The sequence below is a fragment of the Hakea prostrata genome, chromosome 7 (assembly GCF_041222555.1).
Source record: "Hakea prostrata isolate BN-2017 chromosome 7, UWA_Hpros_2, whole genome shotgun sequence".
NCBI lineage: Eukaryota > Viridiplantae > Streptophyta > Magnoliopsida > Proteales > Proteaceae > Hakea > Hakea prostrata.
The window spans coordinates 28065782-28091609 of NC_142606.1; the positions used below are offsets into that span (position 1 = coordinate 28065782).

Here is a 25828-nt window from a genome sequence, read left to right on the forward strand (position 1 = left end):
AGTCTATCTGCACTCCAGTGTACATGCTATAGATAACCAATGCCTCCATCGTTGACACGTTCCTTGTGGTGCCCTGCCTTCGAAGGATGTTTTGCCCGACGATGCGAGCGATAACCCGAGCTGAAGGACGCATCGTAGTGCCACTCCGGGGCATATAACAGCCAATGTCATCCCATAGAGTCATGCATACCTCGTGTGTCTCGTACGGAAGAAGAGCCTCAGTAATGTCTATACCAGTGGGAATCCGGTATGTTCGGGACATCCAAGATGCGAGACAGTGTCCTAGTAGTGAAACTGATCTGTGTACCCCCAACCATAGACTCCATGACGATCCTAGAACCATCCGTGGGTCATCCTCGAAGCGGTAAGTTAGGTTACTATAGAAGTAGCTGACGAGATCTGGATAGACCGGATATGCCGTGGTGTGCAAGTGTAGCCAAGCCATAGCCTCCAGTCTCTCTCGTATGTGAAATGTCTCTAAGTCATCCAAGACAACCGACCGTCCATGCTCGATCAGTATGTCATGGAAATAGTACTCAAATAGAAACTCGGCTATAGGAGTGGTGAAATGCTCCTCGTCTGTAACCTCCGATTGTGGAACGTGTCCTCGACCCCTGTCAGCTCATCACCCTCCTCTAGGCATAGTGAATCTGATGAAACAAAGAACAAATTGCAATTGGATTAGTCCCTGTGTGTATTTGATAGATGAAGGGCATTTTCGTAAATTTTCAAAAATTTTCGATTATAGCGAAATTGCGATTCGAACATACCAACATGTGCATAAGACTTGGATAAACATGCAGGAACACTTTGTTTGGTGAAAATCTATCATTTTGACATCTTCAAAGTGAAAATTCAGCAAGTAGGAGAGAAAATTCCTCTTTGGGCTTGCGTTTGTGAATTTTTAAAGTTTGGAATTTGACCGAACGGAGAGTGGGAACACCTTCCCCATAGTAAATCAGTCATGTAGAAATTTCTTTCATGTTAAAATTCTTTTTGGTTTGAAAATGGGACAAGTTGTTGCAAAGTTGGATTTTTGTGAGATGAATAGTGATTTTGGAACCAAAGTGTGTGCAATCTTGTGTTTTAAGCTTGGTCTTGCTTGGAAACTAATGGGAACATGTGTCTAAACATCCCTAAGCATGATTCTAGCCATTAGCAACAAGTATTGTTCAGTTTTGAAGAGAAACATATCAATGGTAAATGACATTTGCAAGAAAAGAGAAGAAGGGAAGAGTTAGCAAGAAGACTTTGACCGCTTTAATGCAAATCCATGTGTCACGAATACTTTAGAAGAGGCAAGCCCAGTAAGGCTCAAAGAAGCAAGCACAATAAGGCCCATGAGAGACAAACAACGACCCACCTATCTCACCGACTATATCTAATAAAGAAGCATCCAGAAGGGACTCTAGAGTTTGTGTTGTGACTAAAATATCCACTTCCGGTTTATACTGGTCAAACCAATCTTAGCCAGGTTCGATTGAGAGATAAAGGAAGGATGATCAGCGACGTCCAAAGAGGAGCGATGATCCGACGGCTATGATGAAAAAGTGTTATAAGCGGGAAAGCTAGTATAAAAGGGAGGAAAGATTCGTAAGAAGGTAAGTCTCTAGAATCAACCAAACTCTAAACTCACTCTGATTGAACTCCATTAAAAGTACTTTAGAAGCTCCAGAGAGCTCGGGAGCATAAACTTCACCATACTGACTAGATCGTTGGAGACGAGACACTGATCAAGACGATCGGCTCCGTTTCTTACTGGTATTTTGTTTCTTTCAGGAGTGAGGGGTTGATTGATCGAAGAGCAAACTAGATCGAACCAGATCTGAGGAGTTCGGTGCGGAAAACAACGGTTCAAGGCGATCGGCAGAAATAGCACCAACATTTTGGCGCCGTCTGTGGGAAGAATAGTAACTGGAGCAAGTTCAACGGAGAAGCTATGGCTCAATCACCTGAGCGGGAGGAAGGATTACCGATAGAAATGGTAGAAACAAGCCAGAGGGAACCGAGGGGAGTAAATCCAAAAAGAAGAACAAGAGAAGTTGTCACATCCTCCCAGCCGGTACCCTAACTGGCATACCCGAGAGTGTGATCCACAGCCCCGAAGATCAAGTATCGAGGAAATCATCCTCCCACATATACAATAACATAATCATAAACAGAATTAAATCAAGGTCAGAATTAAATCAAGTTTTAATATTATAGACAAGGTTCAAAACAAGAAATGAACAATCAATATAATCAGAGTGCGGAAAGATACCAGATATCCAATGATATCAAAAAGGAGTGAAGTGAGGCGGAAACTCACTTTACCAAAATAGCGGAACGTAGTATGAAAATCAAAAGGGATTACAACTGAAACAAATGTGCTAAGAAATAAACTAAGATCAAGCGTCTTCAAGTTTATAAATAACGTCTTCATAAGTATGGACTTCATCAATCCAATGAATCCGTTCTAACTTTATGCCATTCTCAAAAGTAGTACGCAGCTTGATCCGCCGGGGGATCATCAAAGTAATCTTGATCGTTGCCAGCACTTTGCGTGTAATATGCTTCATCAGCTTGTGCTTCATTGCATCTCGCTCGTCATAATATTCAGTACTGGCAGGATAATCTAACAAAAGGAAATATACAACAGGAATGAGTTTCGGAGAAACTCAGTAAGGTAGTTAATCCATAACATCATAGATAACATGTGGCAAAACATAACATGATGCAATGCAGTATGAAACAAGTAATGTATGTATGCATCTAACTCTATGTATGCTGGTCTCTATGGCAGACATGCTTTAAGTCATAGCACCGTACTTCTTAAGGAAAGTCCGCTCACACCCTCAACCATATAAGATATCTTGGGTTCCCTCACCCATTTAAGGTATCTTGGGCAGCCGGTTGGTAATGGGTCCTTCATCCCTAAGGACAAACCATGGCAGGGGGTTAAGTCAACACACTCTCTCACAACCATTTGGCATAAGTACTGGCGCATGTTAAGGAAAAGCCTAGCCCAATGCAAGTCATCTACTCAGTTACATCAACTCAGGTCCAGATACTTCCATTCCTCGCCCCGGGCGATCCTTTCCGGTATCCTTTCCACTAGAGTCACGGATATTTCTCACCGGACTTATCAACCCTATTGGTTATGCACATATGGTAAACGGGAAGCTCTCATGTCCCCTCATGGATCATTTCACCAGTCTTGAGCGCCCATGAGCCCAAGTCTAGCCATATGCAACCCTCCAATAAATGGCCCCCACAATGTGATTCCCGTCCTCTCACGGATCATTTCACCGGTGTTGAGCGCCCGTGAATCCCCATTGCTACCACGGGTCGTTCGGTCTCAATACCCTTCCGAATCGGGTATGATATAACAGGGGTGTATCCTAGCCAAACACCACTAGACATCCCTAGGTATGACAATCATTGATTCGGGAAAGCATCGATGGGCAACCCCGGAAACATCCCATACTATTTCCGATAATGTCCAAGGACAGAAGTGTCAAAAGGACACTTCCCAATCCCAAACCAAACTTAAGCAAACACATCTCAGATCAATCATGACATACACAACCAGTAGTTCATCATATAAAAGAGAATGTAAAAGCAACATCGGATTAAGCAGTAATAAGTAATTCATATAACATAAATAATGAAAAAAATGATATAAACAAGTGCTACTGTTCCCACAGTAGGAGATCAGAATTAAATTATAATAACAGTAAATAATCTCATAGTTCCACAAAGTAGAAACCAGAGAACAAGCAATCTATGTAGTTAAGGAATCAACTGTCCTTACCTTCTAACTTGAATGGAATCTTAAAGAATCAAGTATGATCTTGACTAAACCTGAGAAGACAGTCCTAAACAAGTGCACACAACATGTTAGGAAAGATGCATAAAGGAAAAGATCATAAATCAATCGAAACTGAGACCAAGATTGAGGTTGCGTTGTACTCATTGGTCGATTGATTGGTCTGCTGGACTAGTCGACCAATGAGTTGACCAATGCAGACAGTGGCCTGCAAGAATCCGAATTTTGAGAATCCAGAACCGAATTCGATGGTTCAAAAGGGTACAATTAAGAGGGGAATTATCATGGTAGTATTTTAGGGTATAGAGGATATCAAATCATAACTCAAAACAACTTCTCAAGTTACAACCTAGAAATCATGAGGTTAACCTAATTAGGTTGAACATAGGTTAGGAGGGAAAAATAGAAAATTTAAAGATAATGAACTAGGATATGAAAGAATTCAGATCTAGTAAAGAAAACATTATAATTGGGTTAACATGATCAACTAGGGGATTCCTGGGTTTAATCCAAGAGAATTAGGGTTTCACCCTTTTGGCTCCCTGGACAAATAATTGTGAGATCTGAATGAACAAAGACAAATCAAAACAGGAAAATATAGATGATTAAGTTTTAGGTTAACACAAGGTCACCCAAAAAGGATTTCCCTTTCACAAGGTAGGTTACCAAAAGTTCTCCCGGACAATCACACAGGTTAGGGTTTTCAAAGGATTAGGGTTAGGTTTTCAAGAATTCAATAGGTAGGGTTTAAGAACATGATGATGATCATGAGTCTTAAGAATATGGTGAGATCAGAGAATTGATGATTACAAGAATGCTTCATCACCTTTCTGATCTCAATGAAAACAGAATAAAAGAAAGAAAATCAGAGATAGAAGAGAGAGTGAGTGAGATCATACCTTTGCCGTAGAAAGATGAAGAATTCTTCAAGTCTTTGTAAGAGATCACCAAAGAATACAAGGGAATGGGTTAGATTAGGGTTCTAACTCGTTCCAGAGGCTTAGGAGGCAGAGGAGGCGGAGTATTCCCGAGATTAGACTTAAATAGAAGAGACAGGATTCAAATTTCAAAAACAGAATCAATTGGTCGATTGGTCCAATCGACCAATGAGTCGACCAATCAAGACAAACAACTTCAAAACAGGGGAATTGAAGGCTCGGATCAAGTCCAAACATCAAGGGGTTTTGCACACCTCTAGAGTGACATACCTAGGAGTTAGAAATGCCTTTGAATCAATACAGAGACCACTCCAAGACCATCAACTAATCCAATCTTCATCCGTGTGCAGTTTCCACCATTGGGACACTAGCATCAACACTCATGGATTCCAATCCAGCCATCAAGTCTTCAACAGAAATGGCCGAAAGATGACTTCTTGCCTTACTTCGGGTCACTGGACCTACAATAAACAGAGTTTCCGGATTAGGGTCAGGGCTGGGTTTCACAGAAGTGGTTCCGGTACCACAAATTCCGACGATGCAGACTCGACAAAGGCAGAGGATGACTGAAGAACACTCCCCTCATCCTACTGAGATATTTGAAAGACAAGAGAAACAACTTGCAGACACGCTGGCGGCATCTCATCTGGAGCTAGATCCAAATCAAATCACTGAAAAATTTGAAAGCATGCAACATCAAATCTTGGAAACTCAAAATCTGATGAGGACATTCATCAAACAAATTGGAGTCCACCCTGAGGGAAGAGTTCCGATCTCATCAGCTGGAAGATCTCGAACTCTTTCCCGAGCAAAGACGACCTCTGTTCCAAATTCTCAAATTTAGAAGTCAGGAGGAAGCCAAAGAAGATCAATTCTCAAAGAAGGATCAGGAGAAAGTGCAGATCCAAATTATATTCCTCTGGAATTTGAGGATCGAGGATCATCTGAAGATGATTGATTGAGTCATATTCAAAGTAAAAAGAGTAGAAGTGTTGGAGATCGGGGAGATAAGAAAGAAATAAGAAGATCGGAAGGTAGCAGATTTGAAGTTCATGGATCGGAAATTAGTAAAAGATTTCGTATCCTTGACGATCAAATTCAGCGACTGGCGAACAAAGGTGACGGAGAAAAAGTTGAGGAAATGATGAATCAAAATCCATTTGCTAAAGATATTATGTCAGCACCATTGCCGCGTAATTTTAAACTTCCGACATTCACGATGTATGATGGAAGCATAGATCCAATGGAACACCTGGCTTAGTTCAATTCTGTTATGATGCTGGCAGGTAATTCTGATGTTTTAAAGTGTTGGTCATTTCCATCCTCGTTGAAAGGATCTGCAACAACTTGGTTCTTCAGTTTACTACCAGATTCCATTAAGGATTTCAAAGATTTGACAAAAATATTCTTGTCGAGGTTCCAAAGTAGTATGAAGAGTAGCAAAACTGTTGATAATTTGGCTGCAATCTGTAAAAAATCAGAAGAATTAGTTCGAAGTTACATAAAGAGATTCAATCAAGAATCAATTCAGATTAAAAATTTGAATGAGGCAGTAGCATATGATGCTATGTTCAGAGGTCTAACAGATGAACATCTTTTGGAATTCCTGATCATGAACAAGCCGGCAAATATTGCAGAACTAACGACTTGCAGTATGCAAATATGAAAGATATTCTTCAGGCAAGAAAAGAAACTGATGGCAATGGAGGTAAAAGAAAGATGATGGAGTTGTGAGATATGATCAGAGGGATCAGAGAGATCGGAGGAATAGCAGGAATTTTCCAAGAAATATTCCTGATCGTCAATACAGAAGGGATATTCCAAGACCATTCCAGGAAAACTATACTCCTCTCAATACAAGAAGGTCAGAAATTCTGATGCTAATTCAACATCAAGGAATTATGAAGTGGCCATTACCAATGATAGCAAAGGCGGACGAGAGGAATCCGAATAGATTCTGTAGATATCACAAGGATCATGGTCATGATACTGATGATTGCAGAATTTTGAAAAATGAAATTGAATGATTAATCAGTCAGGGGAGGTTGGATCAATTTGTTCAAAGGAGAAATGGAGGCAACATAAGAAATGTCGCTGATCGACCAAGAAGATGGAATAATCAAACACCAGTGAGGGAAGATCGACCGAAGGGAGATTTTCAGTATAATTCTCCGGATGAAAATGCTAAACAACAGGAAAATCAGCAAGTTCAACTGAAGCAGTCTCCTATCATGACCATTTTGGGAAGTTTAGATTTGAATTCAATTTCAAAGTCTAAGGCACATGCTAGGTATGTAAGTGCTGTCGAATCTCATGTTATTCCTAGAAGAATCAAAATGATGAAGGAGATAGTCAGAGGAGATGGAAGGAATTCAGGAACCACATGATGATGCCATTGTGGTAGTCATTGAGGTGGCAAACAGGGATATTCACAGGGTTCTAGTCGATACAGGATCTTCTGTAGACATAATGTCTTATGAAGCTTTTCAGCGATTGAAGTTGGATACAGTCAAGATAAAACCTTGCGGTACAAGACTATTTGGATTTTATGGAGAATCTACTTCAGTAGAAGGAATTGTGGAACTAACAATAACATTGGGAACACATCCACAAACGATAACTACGGTTACTAAATTTTTGTTGATAAAAAGTCTGTCAGCATACAATATAATTCTCGGGAGACCAACGTTGAATGCTATTGGGGCAATAGTTTCGACGAGACATTTGAAGGTCAAATTCCCAACTGAAGGAGGTATTGGAGAATGCAAATCGGATAAAAAAACTTCAAGGCAAAGCTATACAACCTTTTTGAAGGATTCAAAAGCACAAGGTAAGGCACTTGCTCTTACTGTGGAAGTTACGGATAACAGGAATGAAGAAAAAATTCAAAGAGGTGAACCAGTAGAAAAGCTGGAGAAAATTTGTTTTGGTTTAGAGAATCCAGAAAAAGGAACCATGATAGGAGCTGATCGAACAATCCAGGACAAGGAGCAATTAAGAGAATTTCTTCAGCAAAACGCAGATGTCTTCGCTTGGTTAGCACAAGACATGCCGGGTTTAAGCAGAGAAGTGGCGGAGCATTGTCTATGGATAGATAAATCTATCAAGCCAGTGAAATAGAGGCGAAGGAATTTCTCATCAGAAAAGCATGATGCAATTAAAGTTGAAGTGGACAAGCTCAGAAAAGCTAAGTTTATTGAGAAATTGAAAGTCCAAAGTGCCTAGCAAATGTGGTAATGGTGAAACAGCATAATGGAAAATGGCGAATGTGTGTAGATTACACTGATTTGAACAAGGCATGTCCCAAGGATTGCTATCCCTTGCCACGAATTGATCAGTTAATTGATGCTACATCAGGTCAGCAAATGTTAAGCTTTATGGACGCTTATTCTGGTTATAATCAAATTCTTATGAAGAAGGAGGACCAACCTCATACAACATTCATGACCAATCGGGAAAGCTATTGTTATAAGGTTATGCCTTTTGGGTAAAAAAATGCTGGTGCAACATACCAAAGGGCGATGAACAAGCTGTTTGCTGATCAGATTGGAAGAAATATGGAGGTTTATGTAGACGATCTTCTTGTAAAAAGTCAATTCATATCTGATCATCTTGCTGATTTAAGGGAGTGCTTTGATGTACTAAGGAGAAATGGAATGAGACTCAATCCTGAGAAGTGCGCGTTTGGAGTTTCATCTGGTAAATTCCTTGGTTACATGGTCACGCAGAGGGATATTGAGGCAAATCCAGAAAAAATCAGGGCTATATTGAATATGACGGCACCCAGCAGTATGAAAGAAATTCAAAGCTTAACAGGAAGAGTTGCGGCATTAAACAGATTTATATCAAGATCAGGAGATAAATGTGCACCATTCTTCAAGGCGTTGAAAAATCTAAATGCATTCAACGAATTCAAATGGTTAGAGGACTGTCAGAATTCATTTGAAGAGCTGAAGAGGAGGCTGACCAGTCCACCAGTTCTATCTCGATCAAAGCCCGGAGAGAGCTTGCAGATATATCTATCTTCTTCAAAGGCGGCAGTAAGCGCGGTATTAATCCGGGAAGAAGGTACTGTCCAAAATCCTATCTACTTTGTAAGTCATACATTGTTAGATGCAAAATCTAGATATCCGAAATTTGAAAAGCAGGCTTTAGCCTTAATAATAGCAGCCAGGAAGCTGAGACCTTATTTTCAGGCTCATCCAATTATTGTTCTTACTAACTGGCCTTTAAAGAAAATACTGCATAAGCCTGATCTGGCGGGGAGAATGGTATCATGGGCAGTAGAGTTAACAGAACATGATATAGATTATAAACCCAGAACTGCGATAAAGGCACAAGTTTTGGCTGATTTTATTGCTGAAAGTATTTCATCACCGGAGGAAGAAAAAGATTCCAATGAGGTGTCTTCTGTGTGGACCTTACATGTAAATGGGTCAAGTCATTCTCAGGGATCAGGAGCAGGGGTAATTTTACAAAGTCCGTTCGGATTTGTAATTCAGAATGCACTCCGGTTTAATTTTCATGCTTCAAACAATGAAGCAGAGTATGAAGCTCTTATTGCAGGTTTACGACTGGCCAGATCCCTTTGTGTACAAAGCATTGAAGTAAAAAGTGATTATGAGTTGGTGGTCAGTCAAGTCACAGGAGCGTATGATGCGAAAGATGATCGGATGGTTAGTTATCTTAAAAAGTATGGCAATGTAAGGAGTGGTTTACACAATTCTCAATCACGAGGATATCCCGAAATCAAAATAATGAAGCAGATTCTCTGGCAAAATTGGCATCCTCAAAATCTACTTCTATACCACAAGCTGTATATTATGAGGAGCTAAATATTCTAGCATATTCAGATCCAGAGATAATGGAAATTGATGCAGAGGTATCTTGGATGGATCCTATTATACAGTATCTGAAGGATGGTATTCTTCCTGAAGATAGGGAAAAAGCCAGAACTGTGAAAAGAAGAGCTGCCAGGTTTATTCTAAAGAATGAGCTATTATATAAAAGAACAGTTTATGGACCACTTTTGAAATGTTTGGGACCATCTGATGCACTTTTTGCCTTATCAGAGGTCCACGAAGGAATCTGTGGAAGCCACTTAGGCGGGAAAGCTTTGGCTTATAAAATTCCAAGACAAGGATTTTATTGGCCATGCATGCAATCTGAGGCGATTGAGTATGTAAGAAGGTGTCATCAATGTCAAATTCATGCACCAATTCAGAGCCAACCAGTAGAGCAACTAACATCAATTCTTAATCCTCTTCCATTTTCTATGTGGGGTATGGATTTGTTAGGGCCATTTCCTGTTACAACTGGAGGGAAAAAGTTCGTAGTGGCCGCAATTGATTATTTCACGAAATGGGTAGAAGCAGAAGCCCTGGCAACGACTACCGCAAGTCAAATTGAAAAGTTCTTCAGAAATCATGTCATATTCAGATATGGCTTGCCAAAGATTCTACTGACTGATCACGGACCACAATTTGACAATGAAAGATTCAAGGAATTTTGTGCAGATTATCATATTGAATGTAAGCACTCATCTGTGGCATATCCTCAATGCAATGGTCAAATTGAGGTATCGAACAGAACATTTCTGCAAGGAATAAAAAGGAGACTAGATGAATCACATAGCTTGTGGATCGATGAACTACCTCATGTACTGTGGGCGTATAGGACTACGGTCAGGACTCCAACGGGAGAAACACCTTTCTGACTAGCATATGGGTCAGAGGCGTTGGCTCCAGTGGAGGTTATGGTGGGATCAAACAGATATTAAGGATTTGATCCAGTAGCTAATGAAGAAGGATTGCGAGCAAACCTTGAATTCTTAGATGAAGTCAGAGAAAAAGCCTTATACTGCAATATAGAATATCAGAGGAGAACAGCGGCGTATTACAATGCTCGAGTCAGACCTAAATCTTTTAGAGTGGGAGATTTGGTTTTCAGGAAAAAATCAGCATCAGATCCAAGAAACTATGGAAAACTTTCTGCAAACTGGGAGGGGCCATATGTGGTGACAAAAACTGTGAGCAGAAACACATATTGGCTGAAAGATGCTCATGGGAGCTGTTTGAAATGACCGTGGAATGTAATTCACCTTAAGAAATATTATCAGCAGAAAGGAGACAGGATTTTCTGGTATTCTTGGAGAAACCATCTTATTAATCGTGGTCATCTAAAATTTCTTCTTCATTATTAATCCAAAGAACATTTTTGCGAACTAGTCTTCTGATCACGCCATTTCAACGCTGATCCAGGGTCATTCCTTCCGAGGGTGATCCCGACTTTCCGAAGTCAGGCCCAGGTGGTCAGCTTTATGAAATCTGATCATGCCATTTCAACGCTGATCTAGGGTCATTTCTTCCGAGGATGATCCCGACTTTTCGAAGTCAGGCCCAAGTGGTCAGCCTTACGAGGTCACGTCATGCCTTTTCAACGCTGATTCAAGGTCATTCCTTCCGAGGATAATCCCGGATTTTCGAAGTCAGGCTCAAGTAGCCAGCCATCTGAGGCGTGATTATGCTAGCTAATCCGGATCATTCCTACCAAGGATGGTCCCGACTCTTTGTGAGTCAGGTTCAAGTAGCCAGCCTTCCGAGGCCTGGTCATGCTTTCCGAAGCTGATCACGGATCATTCCTTCAGAGGGTGGTCCCGACTCTTCGTGAGTCAGGCTCAAGTAGCCAGCCTTCCGAGGCCTGGTCATGCTTTCCGAAGCTGATCACGGATCATTCCTTCCGAGGATGATCCCGACTTTACGTAAATCAGGCTCAGGTAGCCAGGTCATGCTAAGCTAATCATGGATCATTCCTTCCGAGGATGATCCTGGATCACTCCTTCCGAGGATGATCCCGACTTTCCGAAGTCAGGCTCCAGTAGCCATCTTTCTAAGGCAGCATCTCTCTAAGGCAGCGTCACTTTAAGACAGCATTTGGATTGAGAACAATGGAATTAATCAATAAAATAACTCAAGGATCAGGTTATATGCAAGATTATTTATCGAAGTTCAAAGATTTTCTACAAATCATCATCTGAAAGTATCTAATCAGGTATTAAGGTTTCTATCAAATATTTTCTCTTCTGAAATAGCTTAGCAGAAGTCAATGAAGAATGCAAGTTTGATCAGAGATATATATATCTAATCAATTATGAGTTGGTCAGAAGATGATAGCCAGCATTATAAAAGATACTATTCTGTCAAAGCCAAAAAGAGCAAAAGAAAGGAAGAAAATTTCATTAATATAAAAGATTGACAAGTTCAAAAACCTCATATGCAGAGGAGGTAAACAAAAGAGAGAAAAAGTATGTTCATAAACAAAAAGAGTGTATTCTTTAAACTTGTGATTTTGCAGACAGATCAACATCTGCAACATTAACAGATGGATCAACATCAGCAGTATCATTGGCAGCAGTCTCTTTATCATCTTGAAGAGGTGAGTTACCATCACCATTGTTATCTGAATCATTGGCAGAATGGTCTTGGCCAGAACTGGAAGACTCACTTGTTATCATTGTCGAGTCATCTTTTGATGAGCAATTAGAGTTGGGGTATCTCAAGTTCCTAAGGTCAAAAAAGGTTATGGATGGGAGATATTCTGGAGATAACAATTTGAAATCTATATCAGGATGAATCTTGAGGATTTCTGAAAATATTTGATCAGAGCAATCCTTCACCATATTCTTGCAAAATCCGAGGAATGTTGGATTATCTCCAACTTCCTTCACTGAGGAGGTGACCGAATTTAAGACAATCTGATTTTCACTTTGTATTCTTTTCTTCTCTACTTCAAATTGTCTTCTCTCTGCTTCCAAATCTTCATGCAGTAAAGTTTTGAATTTTAAAGTTTCATCCAAAAGAACATGAAGACTTTCCTTTTCTTTAGAAACCAAACCTAGGGAAACCTCAAGATTATCTTTTTTCTCTGTCACCTCACTGAGTCTCAATCCCAAACCATCATTTTTATCCTCTAAAGCAGACTTTTCCTGTAAAATTGAGCTGAAAGCTTTCACATGATATTCTTGGGCCAGCTCTAAAGTTGTATTCAATTTTTCAATCTCATTGAACTTTTCCTGAAGTTCATTCTTTTGTTTCTCAATATTTTGTGACCAGACCAAAGCTCTGGTTAGCTTTCCTTTAAAATCCTCTCTTTCATCTGTGGCAATCCTGGCCCTATCAAGGGCAACATTCTTTAACATTTCGAGCTGAAGGAGCTCATCTCTATAATTCAAAATAGCATCTCTCAACATAAAAATCTCTTCCTGCAATTCAGCATAATGGTCAGAGCAAAGTTCATAATCAGTGTGCAAACTATCAAGATCATTCATCAAATCAATCTCTCTGAACTCAGCATCTGTTAATTTTCTCTTTGAAGAGTCCAATTTTCTCCGAAGATCTTGTACCTCATTGATCAGATCAAAATTCCTTTTGATTAGATCATCATTTTCCTGGGATAAAGTTTTTTCCCTCTCCAACACTTTAGAAAATGCATTGAAGGCAGCTCCAAAACATCTGTAGATCAGTCAACATATATTAAACAATATAAATAATTATATCAATAGTAAACCAATTCTAAATAGAAGAATGAGAGAAAGGTCTATTTCTTACCCCCACCCGTGTGAGTAAAGTTCAGAGTCAGACATTTGAGCAGTTTGTCTTTTATCACGGGGATTCTTGCCTTTTTTGCCCCACTCTCTGGCAGCCTCCCAATTGCGGCTGGCTGTATGATTTTCTTTCAAGGACCACTCAGGGTAGAAAGGATTTCCAGAGTCAGCAATACTCATGGTATCATCAGGCTGTTCAGGGACTGGTTGGAGATTAGCTACCTTAAGAATATTCTCAAGATTTACATTTTCAGCAGCATCATTTGAACCAGTATGCATGATAATATTTTCTTGGTCTTCATGACCATTCTGAGGATCAATTACCATAAGAGCTTCAGGTGGGGCAGCATTATTTTCTAGCGGAACAACTTCATGAATTTCCTCAGGAAGAAGAATATTCTGATTATTTTCCTCCAAGGGAGGAGCATCTTGATCATTTTCTTCAAAAGGGGGGACATTGGTATCTGGAGCAACAACATCCAACATAGGGATGGATAAAGGTAAAATAGAAGCAGAGGGTTCATTCACATGGTCCTTGGCAGCAACATCCAAGGGAGAGGCAGGCATATCAACATTTACATCACACAATTGGTCAGCAATTTCCTCAATAATATCACCTGCAACATGTATTAATATGTCTTCAGCAAGTCTCTTTAGATGATCAGGAGAATAGTCAAAAAAGTCCTTACCTCGATCTTCATCCTCAACCATCTTTTCTAGGAAGATAGAAGTATCATGGGGTAAATCAGCTGGTGTGTGTGACAGTAAGCTTTCTCTATTTTCTTCAGTATTAGCCTCGGAGGCAACGAGAATTTCTTCATTGGTGGCAGTAGGAATTTCTTCATATGGATTAATTTCTTCAGTGAGGACTTTGTAGGGAGCAGTATGGGATTCTTTTCTTTTCTTCTTCTTCTTCGAGCCAGATGAACCCTGGTAAAATGTAAAACCCAGCCCTAACCTTGACCCGGAAACCTTGTTATGTGTAGGTCCAGTGACCCGAAGTAAAGTAAGAAGTCAGCTTTGGGCCATCCCAGTGGAGGACTTGGTGTCTGGCTTTGAATCCATGAGAGTTGATGATGAAGTTCTATTTATGGAAACTGAATCTTGATGAAGATCGGATTAGTTGATGGACTTGGAGTGCTCTCTATCATGGTTTGAAGGCATTTCTACCTATTAGGTAAGTCACTTGATATGTGTGCAAAACCCCTTTAGGATTGGATTTGATCTGGGTCTTCAATTCCCTGTTTTGGAATTGCTGTCTGCATTGGTCGACCAATCCACTCGACCAATGGGTGCTGTCTTTGGCAATTAGGTCTTGCTTGCCCTATTTAAGTCCAATCTCGAGTCTACTTTGTATTTGCTGCCTCCAAACTCTTTGGAACGAACCAAAGACCTCTGCAAGTCATCTCCCTTGCATCCTTGGTGATTTTCTTGACGGATCTTCGTCAAAACTCTTCCTTTTGCATCAAAGGTATGTCTACACTCTCTTCTTCTTCTCCATCTCTGTTTTTCTTTCCTTTTTGAGTTGAGACAGTAGAGGAGATGCTGCATTCTCTGTTGCAAACATCTCTGGACTTGTCTCTCATGATCATCCTAAGGATTAATGGCTAAAACAATGATCTTAACCATGATCATTGCAAGCTTTTGAAGGAATCATGATCAAACCATGATCTAGTCTTTGTTTAACTTCTCGATTTGAATTCCGATCTCCTTGGATCTTCTATATTGATCATGTTAGTAGTCAATTGCTGTGTTTTCTTTTCATGATCCATGATCTATCAATCTCTAGTTGTTTCTCTTCTACCATACCATGTTTTCTTCATGAATCATGATAGTTACATATATGGTAGGTTTTGTTTCCTTATTTAGATTTATGCTTTTAAGCCTATTTCCTTGAAGATCTAAGTATGCTTTTCATGATACTTTTACCTGAAGCAATGATCCATTCTCCTATTGTTCTTGTCTTTGATTTCTATCTTGAATTCTTCAAGATCCATGGTTGATCTAATTATGGTAACTTTTTGTTTCCTAATTTGGATCTTGATGGCTTGATTGGATTAGTGTTTTGAGGTCCCCTATATGTTAGGATACTACTGATGTAGTTTACCCCTTGATTAGTACCCTTTTGAACCACCAAATTCGGATTTTATATCTTAAAACTCTGTTTTTTTTAGGCTACTGTCTGCATTGGTCGACTGGACCAGTTGACCAATCCACTCGACCAATGAGTACAGCAACTCCAGAATTGGTCTGTGTTGGATGTTTTGGTATCTTTTCTGTTAGGGATCTTTCCTAATATGTTGTATACACTTGTTTAGGACCTTCTTCTCAAGTTTGCCAAGATCTTACTTGATTTCTTAGGATTCCTTTGCGAGTTATAAAAGGTAAGGATGGTTACTTCTTTAACAACATAAATTGCATATCTTAGTTTCTATATTTGAATCTTGTTAAGTTATTTCTTTAATTAGATTCTTATAATGTTATACTACTGTGGTACTGTCTTGATATCAGTAGCATTACTTAATCATATTGAATTGACTCATGTATGATTTACTTACCAATTATATACAAAGTGATTGTAATTATTGATTTCTTTCCATATATGAAGTTACCATATATGTGATGATATGAATTGATGCATGTGTATGCTTAAGTATGGTTTGGAAAGGAGAGGTGTCCTTTTGACACTTCTGTCCTTGGACTACTACGGGAATATTATGGGATGTTTCCGGAGATGCCCTCTGGACACCTTCCTAAACTATTGGATGACATATCTAGGATTGTCTAGTAGTGTTTGGCTAGGATGTCCCATTATGTCAGACCCTAATCGGAGGGGTATTGAGACCGAACGACCCGTGGTAGCAATGGGGATTCATGGGCGCTCAAGACCGGTAACCAACCCGTGAGAGGACAGGAATCACATTGTGGGGGCCATTTATTGGTAGGGTTGCATATGGTTAGACTTGGGCTCACGGGCGCTCAAGACCGGTAACCAACCCGTGAGAGGACGTGAGAGCTTCCCGTTTACCATATGTGGATGATCAATAGGGTTGATGAGTCCGTAGTCAGGGACTATGAGGACTCTAGTGTGAAGGATACCGGAAAGGATCGTCAGGGACGAGGAATGGACGTATCTGGATCTGACTTGATGTAACTAAGTAGAAGACTTGCATTTGGCTAGGCTTTACCTTGACATGCGCCGGTACTTAGACCAATGGTGATGTGAGAGAGCGGTGACCTATACCCCCAGCCATGGAATGTCTCGAGGGATGCCGGACCCATTACCAACTGATGATGAGTGATTGAGACCTTCCTAAAGAAGTACGGTGCTATGACTTAAAGCATGTCTACCAATAGAGACCAGCATATATAGAGTTAGATTCATTCATTCATTGCTTGTCTCATACCATATTGCATTTATGTTTGTTCTGAAATCCTGCCATTTATGTTATTATGGATTTAACTGCCTTACTGAGTTTCTTTAAAACTCATTCCTTTATTGTACAATGTTTGTTAGACTATTCTGCAGGTACTGAATATTATGACGGCCCCTATGAAGAAGCGCAAGGCGAAGAGGCATATCTCCAGGAAGGTGATTGCGGTTACGACAATTACACTGAAGATCCCGCGAGTGGTTATGCTCCGTACGATGCTTAGTCCGACTATAGAGTGGAAGCGCCCTTGTGCCGTTTATGAGATTTATACTTATAGGGATATTGTCTATAAGATTGAGAATAATTTAGTTACCTATTGTACCTGCTATTGGGATTAGATTCTATCTTGCTTATTCTCTTTTAGAACTACTTTTCCGCTGGTTGTAGAGTGGGATTTTGCCTCACTTTACTTATCTGTTTTTGACACTCTGATTATATCTAGTACTCTGATTTATATATGATTCATTCTTTCCTTATTGGATCTATGGTTTATCTTCCGCACTTTTATTATTATTGTTCATGATTATGTTATTGTTTATGTGGGAGGTTGATTTCTCGATACCTGATCTTCGGGCTGTGGATCACACTCTCGGGTATGCCAGATAGGGTACTGGCTGGGAGGATGTGACAGACTGGTATCAGAGCCCAAGGTTCGAGGAAATCCTAACCACAAAAGACAATAACTGAACATTCCTGAGTCATTGATCTGAAATGACTCTTCTACTCTTAGAAGTGAATAATAGAACACTTGGATTAGAAACTTAACCTATGAAGCATAAAGAACATTTCGAATAACATACCATAATTATACTTAAACAAATGTCACTAATGCAAAGAAAAGAAAGGTGCATAATATACAATAATTAAGTGAAACAAAATGAACTTCATTAATTTCAAAAGCTTTTGCAACGATTACATCCGAAATGCATAAATGAAAATCCTAGGGTACAGATCTATCTAGGTGATCTTCTCTCGATCTCTCGTATGCTCCGAACTCCTCCGCTAGCTGAGTCACCCGATGCTCTATCCTATCCCGTCGTGACTCCATCCTCTCGTACATCTGCTCCCGTCTCGACCTCCATCCTCTCTAGCATGGAAGTCATCGATCTCATCTCGTGCCCCAAGATCCGAAGTCTCCGGAACCGCATGTGAAGGGCCACCCGCCTCGAAGTGTGATGAAGGAAACTCGTGATGCACCGGCTCAGCCTCGTGCATATCCGTATCATCTCCGGCCTGATCATCACTATCGGGACCGATATCCTCTCCTCCATCCTCCGACTCCTGATCCTCATCCTTTGACTCCTCATCATCCTCACCCTCCGGACCGAGAGATCTCTCGATCGCTGCAGTCTCATCGACGAATGGTCCGAGTCCCGATAGAGTATCCCCGTGAACCGGTGTCCACCGGTGTATCCTCGAAACTCACCCCCGAAATGCCCGAAGATCAAGGTCCGTAGCCTCCCATAGCAAAGGTTCCACATGCTAGGCCGCAGAACCAAGTCCAACATGACCCGCTGAATGATGTAGGAGAGATCGATCTCGAAGCCCATGTAGATGCGGTAGATGACTAAGGCCTCCATCACCGTGACCCGATGGTGATGTCCGGCCTTCGGCATAATGTTTCGGCCGACTATGCGACCGATAATCCGTGCGAGAATCCGTCATCCGTCCGCTGGTCCACGGAGTGAAGCATCGACGACTATCCCATAGCGTAGAGCATATCTCGCGAAGCTCGTACGGCATCGGATGGCTGTCCGGATCTGCTCCCGCAGGTATCCACACACACCGCTCGTGGATAGTAAGGAACCCGCAAGATCTCAGCCGGTGCTCGGGTGGAGAAGCGAATCCGAGTCCGGAAGACCCTGCTCCTTAGGACAAGTCTAAGTGGATGTCCTTGACCTCGAGCCTCCTCTGTGTAGGTAAGGTTGCTGAAGAACAACCTCACTAGCTCCGGGTATACCGGCAGATCCTCGGTGAAGAGATGAGTCCACCGCAACGTGTCGAATCTCTCGCCGAATCCTAAAGACTACGAGCTGGCGTAGGTGAAGTAGACGTCCCATCTCGATATTGCAAGAATCGAAGTAGGCCTCGTACGGAGAACTCGGCCCGAGGTGTGTCGAACATGTCCGGTCTCCTAACCTCCTGTCTAGGCTCTGAAGGAACCTAACCTCTGCCCCTAAGTGCCCCTACAATGCGACCACGACCTCTACCTCGTCCTCGCCCTCCCCACTGCATAGTGTGTATCTGTGAAAGAGACAAGAGACAATTCCAGTTAGTGCTACCTTAAGATTTGAGCCAAAAGGGTATTTTCGTAATTTTTTGGAAAATTTCAAATTTGGGGGAAATTTGATTTGAACATACTAGCATGTGCGCAATACTTGGAATTTCATGTCTATGAAGTTTGTTTGAAGAAAATCGATCGAAAACTTGGATTAAAGCGAAAAATTCAGCAAGAAGGAAATTTGGGGATTTTGCAATTTAGGTCAAAATTGGATTTTTGAAAAGTTGAAATTGGTTTAATCAAATTTTATGGACCTATCTACAATATCATCTTGAGCATGTAGCATTTGATCTCGTGCGAAAATTTCGAGCGGTTTGAGAGAAAACGAAATTTTCTAAAGATAACGATGTCGGTATGAAAACGTTGCGAGATGAACACCAATATGTTAGAACTTGTTGTCTATGCATGGCATTGTGTTTGAAACCTAGGGAATATGTTTCTAAGCATTCCTAAGCATGATTTCTAGCATTGGATACAAGCAAAGCATGGTTTTGATTGAAATGCAAGCATGAGAAGATGAAAATGGAAGAAATAATGAAAGATTTACCTTGTTTGTGATGGTTGTGTGTTGTTGTGTTGTTGTTGAAGCTCCAAAACACCTCAAGAACACTTGTGAGAACCTTTGGAGACTTTCCCTAGAGCTCTCTCACCTTTGGAAGAAGATAAAATGAAGTTGGAATGGGGAAATGAGGCTTATAATGCGAATTTTCGCATTCTGTCTGCATTGGTCGACTCATTGGTCGACTGGGTCAGTCGACCAATCACTCGACCAATGGTCACAGAGACCTCATTTGCTGTTGAATTTTTGGAAAATGTGATTTTTGCTTTATGGATTATTGTTTGATGACTATATGGATATATTTGAGCATGATTTAAGTTTTCAAATCATTTGGACTTGTGGTTTATGTTGAAACTTCGAAATTCGGTATTTTGATGTTCTCAGTTTTGCAGAATGGTTACTCTGAGATGAACTAGAGATGATTAGATCTCATTTTAGTACAAGAACACAGTAGATCAGAGGTATGAATAATCATAGAGAAGCATCTATAATGCTATAATGAATCAAAATAGGAAATATTATCATAGTTTAAGAAGAAATCATAAGAACCATGTTAAGAATGAATGAGATGATCATAGTACAAGAGAATGAAAAGAGATTGTAAAGATATGACTACATGGTTGCAGCATCTTCATCATAATCTCACTTCAGAGATGAGAGAGATCATAGAAAGAATAAATCATTAACATAAAAGATAGATTACTAACCTTTAATTGAAGAACAAGAGAGAGAGAGAGAGTTTGCAAGATTGCAAGATTAGGTCTTCTTCTTCACTCTTGGAGGCTTGGAGATGGTTTCCCTTCGTTCTCTAGGTGTTATGGAGGCTAGGGATACTAAAATCACGAAGTCATGGGGTATATATAGCAAGATTCTCAAAACAAAAGATTCTGTTCGAGTTCAGCAACAATGGGTCGATTGGCTGGGTAGCATTGAGCACTCGACCCAAGCACTCGACCCAGTGACACAGCAAAGCCAAAAATAGGGATTTGAGGGTCTTCCACTACTCGGAATCAAACGAAACTTTAAACACATATTCTATAACATACCTAGCATGGAAAAATGGCTTTAAATCATATCCCACCAAACTCTAAGGTCATCAACTAATCTTCTCTTCATCAAGGTGCAGTCTCTTCTCTATATCCAACACTGACTTCAAGTATGGGGCATCATCTTCAATCTCCATAGGTTCGGAGTCGAACACTATATCATCTACCAATATGGCCCATAGTTGACTTTCACTTCTACTTTGGGTCTTCGGACCTACAATCAAAGAGTATCCAGGTTAAGGTTAGGGCCGGGTTTCACAGTCTTCCTAGATATCCCCTATCTTCGCAAGACTATCGTCCTTCACAGAAGCTTGGCACACTTAGTTTGTTGAGCTATAGAACATCTTTGGCCAAACTCAAACACAATCAACTAAAAGATATAGAACAATAAAATTAATGAAATAAGCATGGTTCATCTACATCCCAAAGAAAAGAAACTAGCTACTCATTATCACAAAGTTCATAAGAAAAATAAAGATGAAACATAGGGAGAGAGAGAGAGAGATGTGGTATTCTTCTTCAGCAATGAGAGAGATGAGAGCCGCGTTCGCTGTCTTTCTTTTCTCTATGGATCGCTTCTCTTTTATGTCTCCCGCACACAATGAATCCCCTCTCTTTACCCGTCGATTTGACCTTTATTCTTTTGGATTTTGGGAAAACTAAAACTGGAAAGTTGTAAATATTTTCAATATCGTTCCATAGCATCTTGAATCACCACAATCCAAGCTCATACGAGAGAGATATGCCCAAAATACTGAAGGTAGGTCTGTTTACCCGATTTTCAGATTTAATACCAATTTTGTTCCTTAGACCTCCACCTGTTTCCAATTTAGCTAAGATCTCACTTTTCATGATTTCTTGGGCAGCAAGATTGAATGCCATGATTTAAAATCCACCAATATCTAAAATATTTGCCAACTTTACTCCATATTATCTATAATAACCAAAATCACCTTATTCCTGAAAATACACAAAAATACTCGATTAGCTCTCTTTAATTAAATAAGTATGGGGAATTAAATCAAATAAATAATGGTAAATGCATGCTAATCAAATACCCCCACACTTGACTGTTTGCTGGTCCTCGAGCAAAACAAAACAATAAAAGTAATACACAAAATAAAGAAAGAAAAACCTAACTCACTTTCGTAGGAATCACGGTTGCACTTAGCATGTGCAACAAGCCTTTAAACCCCTAGGTTACCCTAGTGGATGAGTTGTGTCTCGTGAGTGTTTGCAGAGAATATACACACAAAATTCTTAAGTGCTCTTCTAATTATTCTGGCAATAGTAAGAGTAAAAAGACAGATTCCAAGACAAAGACACTCCATTAAAAATTGAAGGGAATATAGGCACCCCCACACTTAAGCTCTTTACACCCTCTCTTGAGTCTAGCTCTAGGCAAACAATTCAATTGAGAAGTCTCCTCTTATCTTCAGTCTACCAGTTCACCCTTAGATAAGACTAAACTAGATACCAAATAATACCAAGAACTCAAGATCTAAGCAATATTGACCTTCTTAGACATTTCACCTTTATAAGCACATTAATTCACTTCTTTCTTTAATGGTCACAGTTCTAGTCCGTGCAGTGTCTTGCCTCTTAAGCTTTCTAGATGGCCTATGTAACGAGTGTTGGGTCAGTCGCTCTCAAGCCAGATGGCCTTAAGGGACTAGGTGTAGAATACCCTTCGAACTTACTTACTCAAGCCAACAAGGCTACAGGCCAAGACTGGACCAAAGACACCCCAATTGTTTGACGCGAGGCACGATGTTGGTGACACCGAGACCCGATTACTAAGAAGGAGGTCTAACCTTTAAACTTCAGCATTTTTTTTAAGCAAGGAATTAAAACATTTATCTTACCAAAGCCAGAAAAAATTGGGCACTTTTTATATTTGTGAAAAATGCTCTAGCAACTATCAACAAGTCTTACTCGAGTTGACACCCCCCCACACTTAAATTATGCAATGACCTCATTGCATGCAAGATATATATATATATATATATATATATATATATATATATATATATATATATATATATATATATATATATATATATATATATATATATATATATATATATATATATATATATATATATATATATATATATATATATATATAAACTTATGATAGAAGCAAATAGAGGAAAGAGTGTACCGGATGTTTGAAATTATGATAGAGCACGTAACAGTAAAACCTAACAACAAACAAAGAAAAGAGAAGAAAAAGAACAAGAAATAACATCTAAACAAATGGGTTGCCTCCGATAAAGCGCTAAGTTTAGAGTCTTCAGCCAGACTCAGTGAGATGTAGCCAATGGAGGTGGAGGCTCAAATCTAAATGTGAATGGTGACTGCTCCAAAGAAGTGGAAGAGTCCAACAATGTGTTGACTTCCTCAATATTTAGGTTAGATTCCCCAAATGGCAAGTAATACTGCAGGGGATCATCAATAAACATGTTTGGAGTATAATCAGCCACTACCTCATCAATAAAGTTAATCGCAAAGCACTCTTCATCCCTATTTGAGCTTAAGGATGCATTGAAGATGTTGACTCTAAGTTTCTTATTGCCAAATGATATGTCCATGACACCCAATCTACAATTGATGCAAGCATTCGCAGTGGCTAAAAAGGGCCGTCCAAGAATGACTGGTGGTAACTTATTGGTAGTTGTATTGTCCATATCTAGGATCAAAAAATTAACATGAAAATATAGATCCTCAACCTTTACCAAAATGTTTTCAAGTAGCCCACGGGGTGGTTTTATTGAGCGGTTTGCCAATTGTAGAATCACATCAGTGGATTTCAAATCTCCTAGACCAAACCTATCATAAATTGAATTGGGTAAAATATTCACACTGGCTCCCAAATCAAGCAATGCTTTACTTATGGATAAATCTCCAATGACACATGAAATTAAAGGTGTATCTGGATCTTTAAGTTTAGGGGGCAGTTGGTTGGAAATTACCGAGCTGACTTGTTCAGTTAGGTGCACAGTTTCAGGTGTTTGAGTCTTCAACTTACACTTTTGGGTGCACAAATCTTTTAGAAAGTTAGCATAAGCTGGGACTTTCTTAATAGCATCTAATAGTGGGAGATTGATACGAACTTGTTGGAATAAATCAATCATCTCCTGCATCTTAACATTCTTTCTAGAATCTGGAATTAAGGACTCAAGAGCTTCAGGGAAGGGGGCTTTGGGAGTGTAAGATTTATGAGTAGGACCCTCTACAATCGGAATGTGCAACCCCTTACGAGGAAATTGATGGGAAATACTCGCAGGTGGTGTTTCTTTTCTAGGCTTGTGCTCATCATTGCCAGTCTCATGGGTCAAATCAATCTCCTCTTGACTCTCAAGATCAATGGGCAATGGCTTGGGAGTAGGCAAATGTGCATAATATTCCTTCCCACTACGTGTCACAATAGAGACTGCTTGGACTTGTTCTTTCCTAGACCCAGTTTGATGATTAGGGTTACCTATTGGTTGACTAGGTAATTGACCAACCTCCTTCCTACTGATGGCATCAGCTAGTTGACCAAGTTGGGTTTCCAATTTGTTAATGGACTGAGAATGGGAATGCAACAATTGAGTGTTTTGCTTTAATCCACTAAGTGCTTTTAGTACCTTATCCTCAAATGATGAATTATGTGAGGGTTGTGGAGATGATGGTTGCTCATTCCTATAGGCATTTTGGTGCATATTAAATGGAGGTGGCCTATAAGGTATTTGATTAGAGGGATTGAGCATTGAGTTTCGCCATGAAAAATTGGGGTGGTTTTGCCATCCTGGGTTATAGGTATTGGAATATGACTCATTGCCCAATTTAGAGACTCCTTGGGCCAAATGTATATGTTCCTTAACAAACTCAGGGTATTGTGTAGCCAAATAGCAATCAGTGACATGATGGGATATGCTAGAACATAAAGCACATGCTTCAATTTGATTAGGTGGAGAGGAACTTGTAGGAAGTGGAGATGGGGTTTGTTGTCCTAATGACAAGAGATAATCCAATTTCTTAGATAGCAAGTCAACCTTAGCCCTCATAGAGACCGCTCCTCTTTGGTTGCCCAATGGATGGAATCTCAATCCTAGCTGTTGAAGCATGGTGTTGAGAGTTTTCACTAAGGGTCTCAAAAAATTCACACGCTTCATTCTCATTCTTGTGCATGAAAGTCCCACCACAAGAAGAATAAACCATTTGCCTATGTCGGTCTCTAAGGCCATCATTAAAGCATTGAACCAATTGCCATTTAGGAATAGCATGGTGGGGGCACTTTCGAAGTAATTCTTTTAGTCTTTCCCATGCCTCATGAAATTGTTCTCCTTCTTGTTGGGAGAAACTTGTTATTGCTCTCTTAATGCTATTGGTACGACCAATGGGGAAGAACTTTTTAAGGAACTCCTGTTGCATTTCTACCCAAGTGGAAATTTTAACATTGTCCAAAAAATGAAGCCAATGCTTAGCTTTATCTTTAAGGGAGAATGGGAAAAGAAGTAACCTTAAAGCATCAACTGAGAGGTTTTGAATTTTAACCGTGGATGACACCTCTAAAAACTCATCTAAGTGCTTATAAGGCTCTTCATTGGTAAGTCCATAAAAAGATGGTAGCATTTGAATCACACTAGATTTTATCTCATATTGAGCCGCCTCTATGTCAGGCAACTTAATACAAGAAACCGGAGTATATATCAAAGGAATGAAATGCTCACTCAAGGGCCTCATTGGAGGCTCATAGTTTGCCATGGTTCTTTGCCTTCTAAGGTTAGCCAAGGTCTCTTCTAACTCTAGGTCAAGTGGGGTCAACTCAGGGTTTAGGGACTGACGACCATGCATACACACATAAGAATAAAAAAAGAATAAGCTAAATAAGTAAAATTAAAAGAAAATAAGTATAGCAAAAGGGAGAGTTTAGGACGTACCTGAAGCGCAATCCACGTGATCTTTCGAACAAAAGTTACACATGTGGAATCTGAGGGATGGAGATATTTAAAAATTAACCTAAACAACCCAATCTAATGCAAATAATACAATTGAAAAGTCCTAAATACAATTATATCTAAGAAAGAAAAGATAACAACCTAAACTAATTATCGAATCGCTACTCTTGCAGTTACCTACAAAACAAAAGAAAAAGAGATTCGTTAAATAAGA

At 39.9% G+C, this 25828-nt stretch overlaps 1 non-coding gene across 1 annotated transcript; it reads left to right on the forward strand.

Annotated features, from left to right (window-relative positions):
- The first annotated feature begins 24932 nt into the window (after nt 1-24932).
- Nucleotides 24933-25039, forward strand: LOC149010846 (small nucleolar RNA R71). The gene has a single exon (XR_016174869.1). It is a non-coding gene; the product is annotated as a small nucleolar RNA R71 (small nucleolar RNA).
- Nucleotides 25040-25828: the final 789 nt, after the last annotated feature.